The 12,593-nt window shown below is 38.6% G+C and overlaps 1 long non-coding RNA gene across 2 annotated transcripts; it reads right to left on the bottom strand.

Annotated features, from left to right (window-relative positions):
- Positions 1–3,481: 3,481 nt before the first annotated feature.
- On the bottom strand, positions 3,482–12,195 carry LOC137248068 (uncharacterized). Of its 2 annotated transcripts, none has more exons than XR_010952050.1 (3): positions 11,981–12,195; positions 11,691–11,921; positions 3,482–3,878 (listed from the first exon to the last, which is right to left on the bottom strand). It is a non-coding gene; the product is annotated as an uncharacterized lncRNA (long non-coding RNA). The 2 variants fall into 2 exon arrangements; XR_010952049.1 differs by having other exon boundaries at positions 3,748–3,878; positions 11,994–12,192.
- Positions 12,196–12,593: the final 398 nt, after the last annotated feature.

Below are 12,593 nucleotides of genomic sequence, written 5' to 3'. Positions count from 1 at the left end.
ATACAATTGGTATACGATTTTATTTCTCTATGCTTGGACTCGAACCTGAAACACCATACATGCTTAAGTGGTCCTACATTTCTTATGATTGTAGCGTAATGAAGGAGAAAGTGAAACTTCGGTTTTAACGTCGGCACAGCTGTTTGGGTACGTAAATCGTATGATGGTTCTTAATTTTTACCTTCAATTTATCTAAAGACTCATCGTCGAATTTCAATTAATGTGCACACAAGTTTCCAATATTTATTGCGTAGTGGTATTAAATCTCCAATTATTATTGGAAGAAAATGGCAAAATGTCCAATGTAAATAAATCAATTGTAAATAATTTTTCCGTTTCAATAAAATTAAATAATATTTTTGAAACGTAATTCCTGCAAACACCTTCAAAAATATCGTGCATAATATCTCCGGTAAAATTAGTTACAACATGAAATGAATTTATATCATTGGAAATGGAATTCTCAGATATACCAGTTAACTTTATTCGTTTTTCTGGTATATCGTCTGTAGCAAGGTTTTCTGCATAGTTTAACTCATTCCGAAGTTTACTTTCTACTTCCTCGACAATAAACGAAGTTTCGTCTTTATTACATAAACAATATCGGCAAAAGTAATTAGATGAAAAAATTTTAGTGTAGCCGAGAATACTATTTAAACCTAAGCTATCACCCATAACTAGTGCTAGTGCAAAATAAATTTTGTTTCTTGTATTATCAAAGCTAATGTCAATACCCTCTTCTTCAAGATTTTTAATTTCTTCGACTAGTAGTTTCCAAACTGTTTATATTTACTTCTGAAGAAAAGAGCTGGGAATGTATTTTCTAGTCGCGATTGGTAGTGCTGTGGCAAAAAGCAGCTATTGATTGTGTTCCTCTATGGGAACCTAAAGGATTGTTGATTTCAAAATCGTCAAAGTAGATAATGTAAGGAACTGCAGTTTTATCGCTAAATAAACTAATTTTAGATTTCCATAATTTTCCATTGACAATGTTTTTTATTTTGTTTTCATGTGAAAGAAATGTCAGTGTATTTTCCAAGGTTTTGTTTAAGACATTAGGAAGTTCGAAAAAATGTTTAATTTGAAGTCGTAATGGCATTAATTTGAAGTCGTAATCAGTGTTGCCAGGTTAGCCTTTTCGAAGCTAGATTTAGCCTTTTATTTGCCTTTAGCTTCGAAATTTCGGGTTTAGCTTCGAGATTTTTTTCTAGCCTTTTTTACTCCGAATGTATTTTTAAAAATTTCTAAAATAAAATAATTTTAATAGTTCCTGTGAACACCTAATACCTAATAAATATGAGTTCTCTACAAAAGATTAATTCTTTTTCTGCTGAAAAATCGTTGAAAATTTCAGTATTTTCTTACTTTGAAAAAGAGAAGTATAGTTATTCTTCAAGTCAAAGAGCATTAATAGAGCTACAGTGGCGAAAACTTATAACTACACAATGGAAAAATGTACACTCCACCAAGGAATTTTGGTGGGAAATCCGAGAACATAAAAATGCATTATACGAACCTCCTTTTTTAGAACTTGTCGAATTCATATTGAGTTTTTTAGTATTACCACTCAGTAACACGGAGGTTGAAGAATTTTTAGTGGCATGAAAATTCTGAAAACTAAATTAAGGAACAAACTAAAAATTAAAATGCTATGGTAAATAGTCAAATTTTATACCCAGACTTAAGCTCTTCTGATTCTTCTGACGGGGAATATTTTATATAAATAATTAGTTTGTAATATTTTTTTATGTATATACACATATGCAATCATTTAAAGTAATTCCATGTGCTAGTCAAGGAAAATGTGCCTGATATGTTTTGAAACAGGAAGTTATTCTTAAGTTATGTTTATAAGTTTTTATTTACAAATGTGTAAACTAAAATATAAAAAAATTTAATGAATTAACCCAAAAATTTCAGGCCTTTTTTTAGCTTCTTTTTTTTCTAAATTTAGCATTTTCTAACCTTTTTTTTTGTGCCAATCTAGCTTCTTTTTTTTTGCATAACCTGGTAACACTGGTCGTAATGGCATTAGTACACCCTTAAGCTGGAGACATTGGTGCTTTATCGGTAACCGTATCGGTAACCTTTTAACAGCTGATTCGACCAACCTTATGAGAATCAATGCAATCGATTATTGGTGCCGCTAAAGTCGTTACCGTATCGTAGCCAACCAATTGGGTTTTGGTTTACCGTCGTAACGATAAACAGCTGATTACGTTAGGGATACGGATACAGCTATACGACATACGGCACCAATGACTCCAGCTTTAGTATGCTTTTCTGTTAAAGAAATATCATGGTAATGAACTACAGGTGCAATTCTATTGTCAATATCTAATTCTTGTGGATCTTCAAAACTGTTTCTCTTTTTGAGTTCCTTTCAAAATTTGTAAAATGTTTTACACTTGGAAAATGGGTCTCTTAAAAAAGAAACAAAGTTTCTGAGCTGGACTTTTTTTTGTTCTGGAAAATCCAATATATAATTTTCTAAAGAGTCAGCTATTGGAAAAAGCAAATCATTTGTTATGTCATCAATAACCCTACAAGACAGGTACCCGTTACCTAATCGATTACTTAATCGTTACCAATAACTTGGTCACCAATTATCGTCTTAATGACTTTTACATTGCTGTCGTGAAAAAGGTAACGCATGCGCTCTCTCAAAATAGTGTACGTATGACTCGCTTTCTCGTTCTTAAAGCCTTCCGCGATTTACAACCAGATTGACTGAATTTTTGTATGTGTGCGTGTCGGGTATTTGACGCTTGCCCCGCGACTATCAAATAAAAAGCCATCAATCAACATTTGCATTGAGAAACCGTAGAGTACGGACGTGAATATGCCGTCATCGGATGATGACTTTTTTTACTTGCAACTACAGCACTTTTATTAAATAATAAAAAAAATAATAAAAATTTTATTAAATAATAATAAAAGCTTTACATTCCATAAAGCTGCTAAACATTGATAATTTTGAATAAATTTTAATATGAATTGCTGTTCTTCCGCGCACTTGTTCATTTTGAATGTCGACACAACCTAAATACAACACTGCGTTTTGTCAATCACACCCCGCGACTATCAAATAAGCTAGCGTCAAATGAAAAAATCAAAAATTTTGGATTTTCATCAACGTGTAGCCGACAACAAATACGTGTGTCACGAAGCCACCCGACTGCACTAACACACACAAAATTCAGTCAATCTGGTTATAAATCGCGGAAGGCTTTTACCTATTGTGTCTTCGACATTCCTTCTCGCTCGATGTTATTTACATTTTTAAGTTACTTCATTAGGTATGTTTTCGTTATCGCTAACCAAAACATATGCAACAACAACAACACGGGTAACTGGCCTATCGGTTACCCGTACCGGTTACCTTCTGTCAATTCGGTTTTTATATGAATGAAACGCGTCCCTCTTGTTTAAATAATATTTAATTATGAATTAATTATATATACAATGGTTTTTACAAATAATTTCCTTAATTTTCTAGTAAACCTTACATGTGTGCATATTTATATGTACAAACTACATATGTAAAGACATAAACTCATTCGTAGTCGTGCCCTTTCTGAAACCATTTTGAGTTTCGAAGCTCACACTGATGGTGCTCAGTTTGCATAGATATGAGTGTTGTAGATATAATACCGGCATATATGCAGCCCCATTTCGTGCTATCAAAGTCGATTTGCAGGTGATGTTGAGCCTTTGAACTTGACCCTTTCCCATAATATGCGTGGTAGGGCCTTATATGTGATATTAAAAAGGCCGAGGGACAGTTGTCGCAGTTTTCTTGTAGTTTGAGCAAATGTACGTTCTTCTTAGAGCCACAGCTGGAATATTGCTATGCCCACATCGTCAAATCGAATTACCTAGAATGAAAAAGAATCGAATATCAGTAAGGATAGATAATAAGTTTTTAATATAACTGAAAGTGCTTAATAAATACAAGATACTCAAGGGGATTTTAGATAACCAGAATCAGGACCTGTAAAGTAAATTCAAGTGAACCTCCACCATGCCAAGGCATCTTCCGGTAGCGGGGGTACCCGAAGATTATAACAAGGGATAATTGATAGATGTTGGGGTAATAGATAGTAAATTAGGCGTGCTACAAAAACAAAAACGAATAAATGCAGATGACTCTTTAATCCATTATGCGAAGTTCTTTGAATGGATGTGCAAATTGAAACGGGCAAAGTACTGCTAAAACTGCTTTCCACGAGTAACCCGGGAACGAATTGATATGACTACGTCTATTCTTCTTTAGCAGCAGTGCCGAGCACCAATTCCCTTTTGGACAGGAAAGTAAACGATTGGTTGTCTGCAAGTTTATCATATGCCAGTACAGAACATACTCGTTTGCTGGATCTGAGCAGTACATCTAATTTTCCCAGATTTTCTGGGCTCAGCGAGGGTATCCTCCTGAATGGTGCATGTGTACCCTGCTGCCTTGCCTGGCCGCTTACCCAACAACACCAGGCACGACGTAACTTGCCTTGCGACACCCAAAGTGCACTCACGCTTCTCATGGCTTCAGCGGGTTAGTGGGCTTAGAGTATACCCGCGGTAGCTATGCCTGTCGTAATAGGCGACTAAAATACCAAATTGATTCAAGGGGTTTTGTAGCGCAATCATTTCAATGGGTTGCCAGCGCAATATATAGCCTCTCCAACCCAATTGTCAACGTCACCTACCCGTGGCGAATCCTGTTTCTTTAACAGCCGAGGCTCTGGCGACCTCATGTTCCTTATGGATCTACATTTGAAGGCGCTTAGTTAGCTGACATCGCTTACTTAACAGGTAGATTCTAAAGTAAAAACCAAAACACACAAAATATAGGTTAGGTTGAATTGGCCGGTTCATGAGGATCTCACATAGACTGAATGAGTCCGTAGTGTTACCAGAAGTTTGTTTTAACGACCAAGCTGAAAACCATATCAAGAACCAGGACCTATGTTATAAAAAAAACTCCGTCCTCTTGACAAATACTAGAAGCTTCCTAGGACTTAAGCCACTTGCTGCTTCTAGAGATCTGACAGCTTTATCACTCCTAATAGCTGGAGCCTTAGCCTGGCAAGCGCAGGGCACGATATTTCTCAGGGGGCCCGGTATTTCTCGGGGGGCCCGCGTTCCATGTGGAAATTTTAAGCCGAATTTCAAACGCAACGAATATTGGTAATAATTTTTTACCTGGTCCCTCGAACAGTGAGGAGACAATAAAAACATCAAACAAAAATATATGTTTACATGAATCGTAAAGTTTTCGTGGTAATACTAGGTTCAAACACACACCAAATTGGCAATTTATACTAGTTGGGCAATTTATTACGCAATTTGTCATATAATAAATTGTAATAATAAATTGCCAATTTAAAAAAAATTGCGTAATAAATTGTTTCAAACTGCAAATGCAACATTGTAAAGTGTGTTTATTGAGTATATTTAAACGTCAGCTACGCACGGCTGAACTATATGGTTGGCTCATCTCATCAGCTGATTTTATGTCTTTCATTTCACTGGAGTAGGGATTGTCAAAAGAAGATGGCAAACTCAAAATGAAACCAAAACATTGAACACATTTTCTTACAACACACAAAAATTTCAAAGTTTTATGTTTTCATTCCATTTCATTCGCCTAATACCAACACGCACATTTTGACAGTCTGAACAAAGGTATGTTCTTGCTGTAGAGATGAGCCAACCAGCTATCAAATTACTATTGTGTAAGCTAAATCGAGTTGTATGAACACCACTCAATTCAAATCGAAATTTCCTCAATTTATTTTTCTGTTTGAACATAGTATTACACTGATGAAGGTTCATCTTCAAAAAGCCTTCCAACAATACCACCAACTCTGTATCAAAGTCTAGATTATTTAAACGACTTCGATATCGGTACCGTGAATAATGAGTTTTTGCGATCTGAAGAAGTCAACGAAATAATTCGTCGAGGTCATCAAAAGTGCCCTGTTATTTTTCCACGTGATTGTCATGACGAGGCATTTCCTACGTCGTTGTTAAACAGAATCTTGCCAAATGAAGAGAAAGTGGAGCGTCACTGGTTGGTGTGGAGTGCCAGTAGCAATGCTTTTTATTGCCTACCATGTCGTCTGTTAAGCAACAATACTTTAAATCGACCTAAAATTTGTTGTCCTGGCGAATATTCGAAATTCCAGGTATGGAAGAAGCTATACGCTAAACTGCCATCACACGAAAATACTGAAGATCACACTTAATGTTATATTCAATGGCGATCTTTACAAAACCTAATTCGAAAGGAGGCTACAATTGATACACTTATCAATGAACAGCTAATCATACATATCTAAGCTACCTTCACCACCGGAAGGAGTCACAATCGTTTCCTACGCTGATGACTGCACAATAATGGCCACAGGCCCAGGCCCAGAGATCGATGAGCTATGCAATAAAATAAACGGCTATCTCCCTGATCTCTCCAGTTTTTTCGCCTCGCGAAACCTGGCATTGTCACCGACTAAATCTTCCGCGACCTTATTTACAACATGTACGCCCCAAATGTCGACCATATTGAACATCCACGTCGATGGCACTACGCTACCGACTGTCCTACACCCCAAAATCTTGGGTGTGACGTTTGATCAGGATCTACCATTTGGTGCGCACGCAACCGCAATTGTTCCGAGAATTCAGAGCCGTAATAAAATCCTCAAATCCCTTGCTGGCAGTACCTGGGGAAAAGATAAAGAAACGCTCATGACCACATACAAAGGAATTAGCCAGCCGATTACGTGCTACGCGTCACCCATATGGTCGCCAAGCCTAAAAACTACCCACTGGACGAAACTACAGGCCTGCCAAAATACTGCTCTCAGAATCGCCACGGGCTGTGTTCTTATGTCCCCAGAACACCATCTGCATAATGAGGCGAGAATACTCCCCATCAGGGAGAGAAATGAGATGCTGACCAAACAGTTTCTGTTGAATACCCAGAAACCTGGGCATCCCAACAGACATCTGATTGACGAACCAGCACCGCCTAGGGGCCTAAGGAGTCATCTCCGTAAGCATTTTGAGGAAATACGGCACCTGAGAACCCAGCCGTATGAAGCGAAAAAACACAAGCAGGTCCTTGGTGAACTCCATAGACAGGCGTCGGACCTTTATGTCGGGAATTGCCCGGTGAATCTAGTACTTGAAGAAAAATATCCACAACTCGCGGAAGAGGAACGCATACTCCCCAGGGAAACGCGTGTCACTCTTGCTCAACTTCGTTCTGGATACTGTAACAGGTTAAACTCTTACCTATCCAGAATCAACCCCGACATACAAAATGTATGACCCGCTTGCAATGTGTCCCCACATGACACCAACCATCTCTTTAATTGTAATGTGGAACCAACGCTTCTAACACCCCTTTCCTTATGGTCCACCCCTGTTGAAACGGCAAGTTTCCTTGGACTCCCGTTAGAGGATATTGATGACAATTTGTGATCGGTCGCGGCTATTAGGTGGGGCGAGCATTGCTACAACAACAACAACAGCTAATCACTGAAACTCAAAAGTGGAAAGAAATTTTATATAGAATTTTGGACACTACTTTTTTTTTTTCAAAAAGCGAAGGGATGGACATTTTTTGGGCATCTAAGATCTCATAAGCCATTATGATCCGATACTTAGAGATCATTTGGAGAATGTTAGGATTTCACAATAGCAGCACAAACGTTTACAAGTTCACTATCTTTCCCCAGACATTCAGAACGAGTTTATAGAAATTTGTGCAAAGCATGTGAGGGAAACTATATTAGATCAAGGCAAGAAAGCTAAGTATTTTGCTATTATCGTTGATGCTATGCTTGATGCTAGTCACGTTGACTACGTTCATTTTGCGCTCACTCCATTTCAATTCGAAAGCAACAAATTTACAATTCCAGAACAGATTTTGGCTTTCGTGAATTGTAACCAAAAAACTGCTCAGAAAATCGCTGATCTAATTTGCCATACATGATTGAAGATTGTCGTGCACAAGGGTACGATAACGGCGCCAATATGAAAGGAGGTTACAACGGAGCACTACGTCAAATTCTCGACAAAAACTCGAATGCTGATTACTCGCCTTGTGCAACCCGCAGCTATCATAGCGTTTTCTTTTCTGGATAAAGTGTTACGCAAGCGTTGTTGTTCTATTCTAAAAAACAGGCAACGCCTTTACGGGGTATTCGTTCTTTTGTGAAAATTCTTGCCTGCTCGCAACGCAAAAGCGTTACACTTTTACCCTGCATAAAATGGCGGTGTGGCAGTGCAACATGGTGAAACTCTCAATTCGCTCCTAATTTCCACATATACTCTGTTAATATGAGTGAATTTGGTGAGTTGAAATGTTCTTTGTATGCACTATAAATGTTGGCCATTTTCTGCGGTAGGAGTAACTCTATTGTTGTTGTTGTTGTTGTAGCGATAAGGTTGCTCCCCGAAGGCTTTGAGGAGTATTATCGATGTGATGGTCCTTTGCCGGATACAGATCCGGTACGCTCCGGTACCACAGCACCATTAAGGTGCTAGCCCGACCATCTCGGGAATGATATATGTGACCACATTAAACCTTCAGGCCATCCCCTCCCTCCCCACCCCAAGTTCCATGAGGAGCTTGGGGTCGCCAGAGCCGCGTCTGTTAGTGAAACAGGATTCGCCGCGGATAGGTGAGGTTGATAATTAGGTTTGGGGAAGCTATATATTGCGCTGGCAACCTGCAGGGTTGCGCTACACAGCCCCTGGAATCTGATATTTTAGTCCCCTCTTACGCATACGACAGGCATACCTACCGCGGGTATATTCTGACCCCCTAACCCGATGGGGTAGAGTATTACCATTTACTTAGGCAACAATTTATTTCAGAAAAGAAAACGCTATCAATTTATGTGGTGTTGATGCTGCAGAATGTTGTACGGCTGCAATTATTTTCTTCCGCAGCACTCCACAACGATGTGACATCCTCAAAAAAAATGTACCTAGCTCTCTTCATAGTCTTTCAGCCAAAAGCCAAATTTGACTGCGCAAGCATACGGTGATGTTACCGGCATTCTCAAGTACATCAACAAGTTCGAATGTATCTTGCTGTCCTCAATTTCGTTCAAAACCCTACCATTAATGAAAGAAGCGTGGTCCCCCAAGCGAGAGACGCCACCACAGATGTTGAGGTCCGACATCTAGATGCCTTATTAGCTGATTTGAAGTTGATCAGGAACCAATGGGAATTAATTTTAAACGAATGCAAAACAGTTGCTATTCAATTGAACATATCGCCAAAGTTTCCGGACATTCGAAAGAGAAAACCCAAAAGGCGTTCTGAAGATAATTTAAATGAGATGATTACGGATGATTCAGAGTCTGATTTCAAAAACAATACATTCTTGGTGATCGTTGATTCGGCAATCACTGGCATTACTGAACGATTTGCAGCTATGAGAAATTTGAACGAAAAGTTTTCCTTTTTGTGGCAATTTAAGACATGGATGAAACTACGGTTCGGGCGAGCGCAGCAAAATTTGTCGAAAAATACAAGTCGGATATTTGTCAAAGCTTAGAATGTGAAATAGTTACTTGAAACACATTTACGAAGCAAATTTTGATAAAGGTCTGTCACCATTGGAATTGCTAAATGCCGTCTATTTTCAAAATATGTATACAATTTTCCCCCAACTTTTGTATTGGTTTACGTACCTTTTGCACTTTACCTGTCACTGTATCTAGTGTTCTGCGTTCCTTCAGCGTCCTTTCAATAATGAAAGACTTTCATAGATCGTGTTTTAGGACTTGCCACGCTTTGTGTTGCATTCGTTTTGGCAAGACAGTTAAATTTTGATATTATTATAAAAAATGTTGCAGCGAAAAAAGCAAGTAAAGCCACTTTTTGATATCCGAACATTCTATATTGAATAATTAAAATTTATAATCATCATTAAATTTATCAGAAATGTATGAAAATGTTACTAAATAACTAGAAAAGATTATTTGAAATAATATGCGGCTATTAAAAGAGAATTTTATTTCTACGTTACAATAAAATAAAACAAATAGTAAGGGATGGTTGTATCGGACAGGTTGCTCTGGACTTGATCCCAAAACCCGACGTCCTCGTAACTTTTACAAATCTTTTGTGGCTTCTTGTTGTTCACGCCCTCATTACATTATGAGAAAATACGGCACCTGAGAACACAGCCGTATGAAGCTGAAAAACACAAGCAGGTCCTGAGTGAACTCCACAAACAGGCGTCGGACCTCTATGCCAGGAATTGCCCGGTGAATCCTGTACTCAAAGAAAAAAACTAGCAGAGTAAGAACGCACTCTCCCTAAGGAAACGGGAGTCACTTTAGCCCAACTTCGATCTGGATACTGTAACAGGTTAAACTCTTACCTATCCAGAATCAACCCCGACATACAAAACATATGTCCTGCTTATAATGTGTCCCCACATGACACCAACCATCTCTTTAGCTGTATTGTGGAATCAACGCCTCTAACACTCCTCTCATTATGGTCCACCCCTGTTGAAACTTTTTGTTTCCTTGGACTCCCGTTAGAGGACATTGATGACAATTTGTGATCTGTCGCACCTATTCGATGGGGCGAAGCACTGCTACAACAAGAGCAGGCGGACAACCCGGAAAGAGAGGCAGGAACTGCATGACCCATCGATCCCGAGCCGTACGTGTCAGTTGACTCACAGGGGCATTTATTAGGAGAAGGGGGGAAAAGAGAGAAGAACACTGGAGCAATACGCCAGGTTTGAGACAATCTAAGTTACTGTTAGGAAGTTATAGCACAAGTCGGTATAGGGCAATAATAGACCTATCGAAAGATAACCGAAGAATCCCAAGAGCTATTCTTACATGGCATTATAGACTGAGCAGCCGTATGCAGAAAGTGGGCATACTATCGAATAACACATGCCGATTTTGTGATCGATCAGCAGACGGCGGACCATATCCTCCAAGAATACGAAGCAATCTCAAAACGTAGGGCTAAGTTTATGGGCTCACCATGGCCAGTGCATTCCCACATTTAATCCCTCAAGCCAAGAACTCTGCTAGGGTTCATCAAAGAAGTCGGCTACGATGAGGTGCTGTGAAGGAGATGTGCAAGTCACTGTGCAATCCTCAATAAATTATCTATCTACGTTCCGGTAACAAGCACCATTGGGGTACTAACCCGACCATCTCCGGACCTATTGATATGACTACATTGAACCTTCTAGGGATTGAATATTAATAATGACCGCAATGCGAAAGTCTTCTAAAATTTACCATTCTCCATGGAATGATACATATATAACTTCCCACGTTTTGAAACAGTAATGAAAAGAGCAAAATTTACTAAAATTTTAACTGGTTGTGGGTAAGGTGTTGATGTCCTCTCTTAACGCAATGTAATGGCAACGGCGACGCAGGGAAAATAATAAAAATCCTATAAATCTACTGATCATAATTAATTAATCCCTCCCTTTCTATGCAGTTGTATGCATACATACATATGGGTTTTGTTCTCCAAACGCTATTTAAAGAAATCAATTGGTATTTACATGAACTTCGAACTCTTTGGTATTTGCCTTCTTCAGTTGATTATCAACAAAAGCATGACAAATTATCACCAACAAATTCATACATGTTGTTTATATATTTAATATGGTAGGCAATTTACTTACCCTTTCTGGTGCGATGATCCTGGACAATCGGGCCTGACTAGACGAGATTTATTTTGCTTTAACATAGCGTGCTTAACGCGAACCATATCATGTTAGGGCACAATTTCGATTATGCAACCAATCAAAGAAATGTCGTGCTTGTAATACTGCTATGATAGCAGCAGCAGCTCCCGGTGGCGGCACATAAACAACACTTGCATGCGGATCAGTTGCATTTTTTGCTTCGGCTACCTATTCAATTTTAATTCACATTACATTATCTACTATTGCAATTTTTAATCAATACAAACCAATATAAATTACCGAAGCAAATACTGGCAAACCAAGATGCGTAGTTCCACCCTTTTTTGGGAAAATACATCCAACCAATTTTGTACCGTATTCCAAAGCATGTTGGTTGTGGAAAGTACCTTGTTTACCGGTAAATCCTTTGCAAATGACAAGTGAATCTGCATTTAATTGTAGGTTTCTTGTTGTTTTGGCATATCCTGAGCTGAATCGCACCCCGCAGAGATGATATATATTAGAATAATATAACATTTTTTTTATTATTTAAAAATACACATACGTATGAATGAAAAGCAGAGAGTAAATAATATTGCTTTGGTTGTAGCGATAAGGACACTCCCCGGAGCGATTTAGTATGACCACCTGAAACCTTCTAGGCCATCACATCGATTCTATACAATTTTCAGATTCTAAAAACGGATCTCGACACGCGTCTTTTGATACCACCTTTGTTTAGGTTGTGCACTGTCTTGAAAACGTTACCTTTGTTGGTTTTGGAAATCGAATCTTCCAATTCCAATTGGTGGCAAGAGGACTTGGCTGCCTCTAGTTAATGCGCCAGGTTAATTTAGAAGTGCCTAAACAGCTAACACACGTCACACCTAAAAGCCCGTA

This window comes from Eurosta solidaginis, chromosome 4, assembly GCF_040869045.1.
Source record: "Eurosta solidaginis isolate ZX-2024a chromosome 4, ASM4086904v1, whole genome shotgun sequence".
Lineage (NCBI taxonomy): Eukaryota > Metazoa > Arthropoda > Insecta > Diptera > Tephritidae > Eurosta > Eurosta solidaginis.
This window is presented reverse-complemented; position numbering and strand designations above follow the sequence as displayed.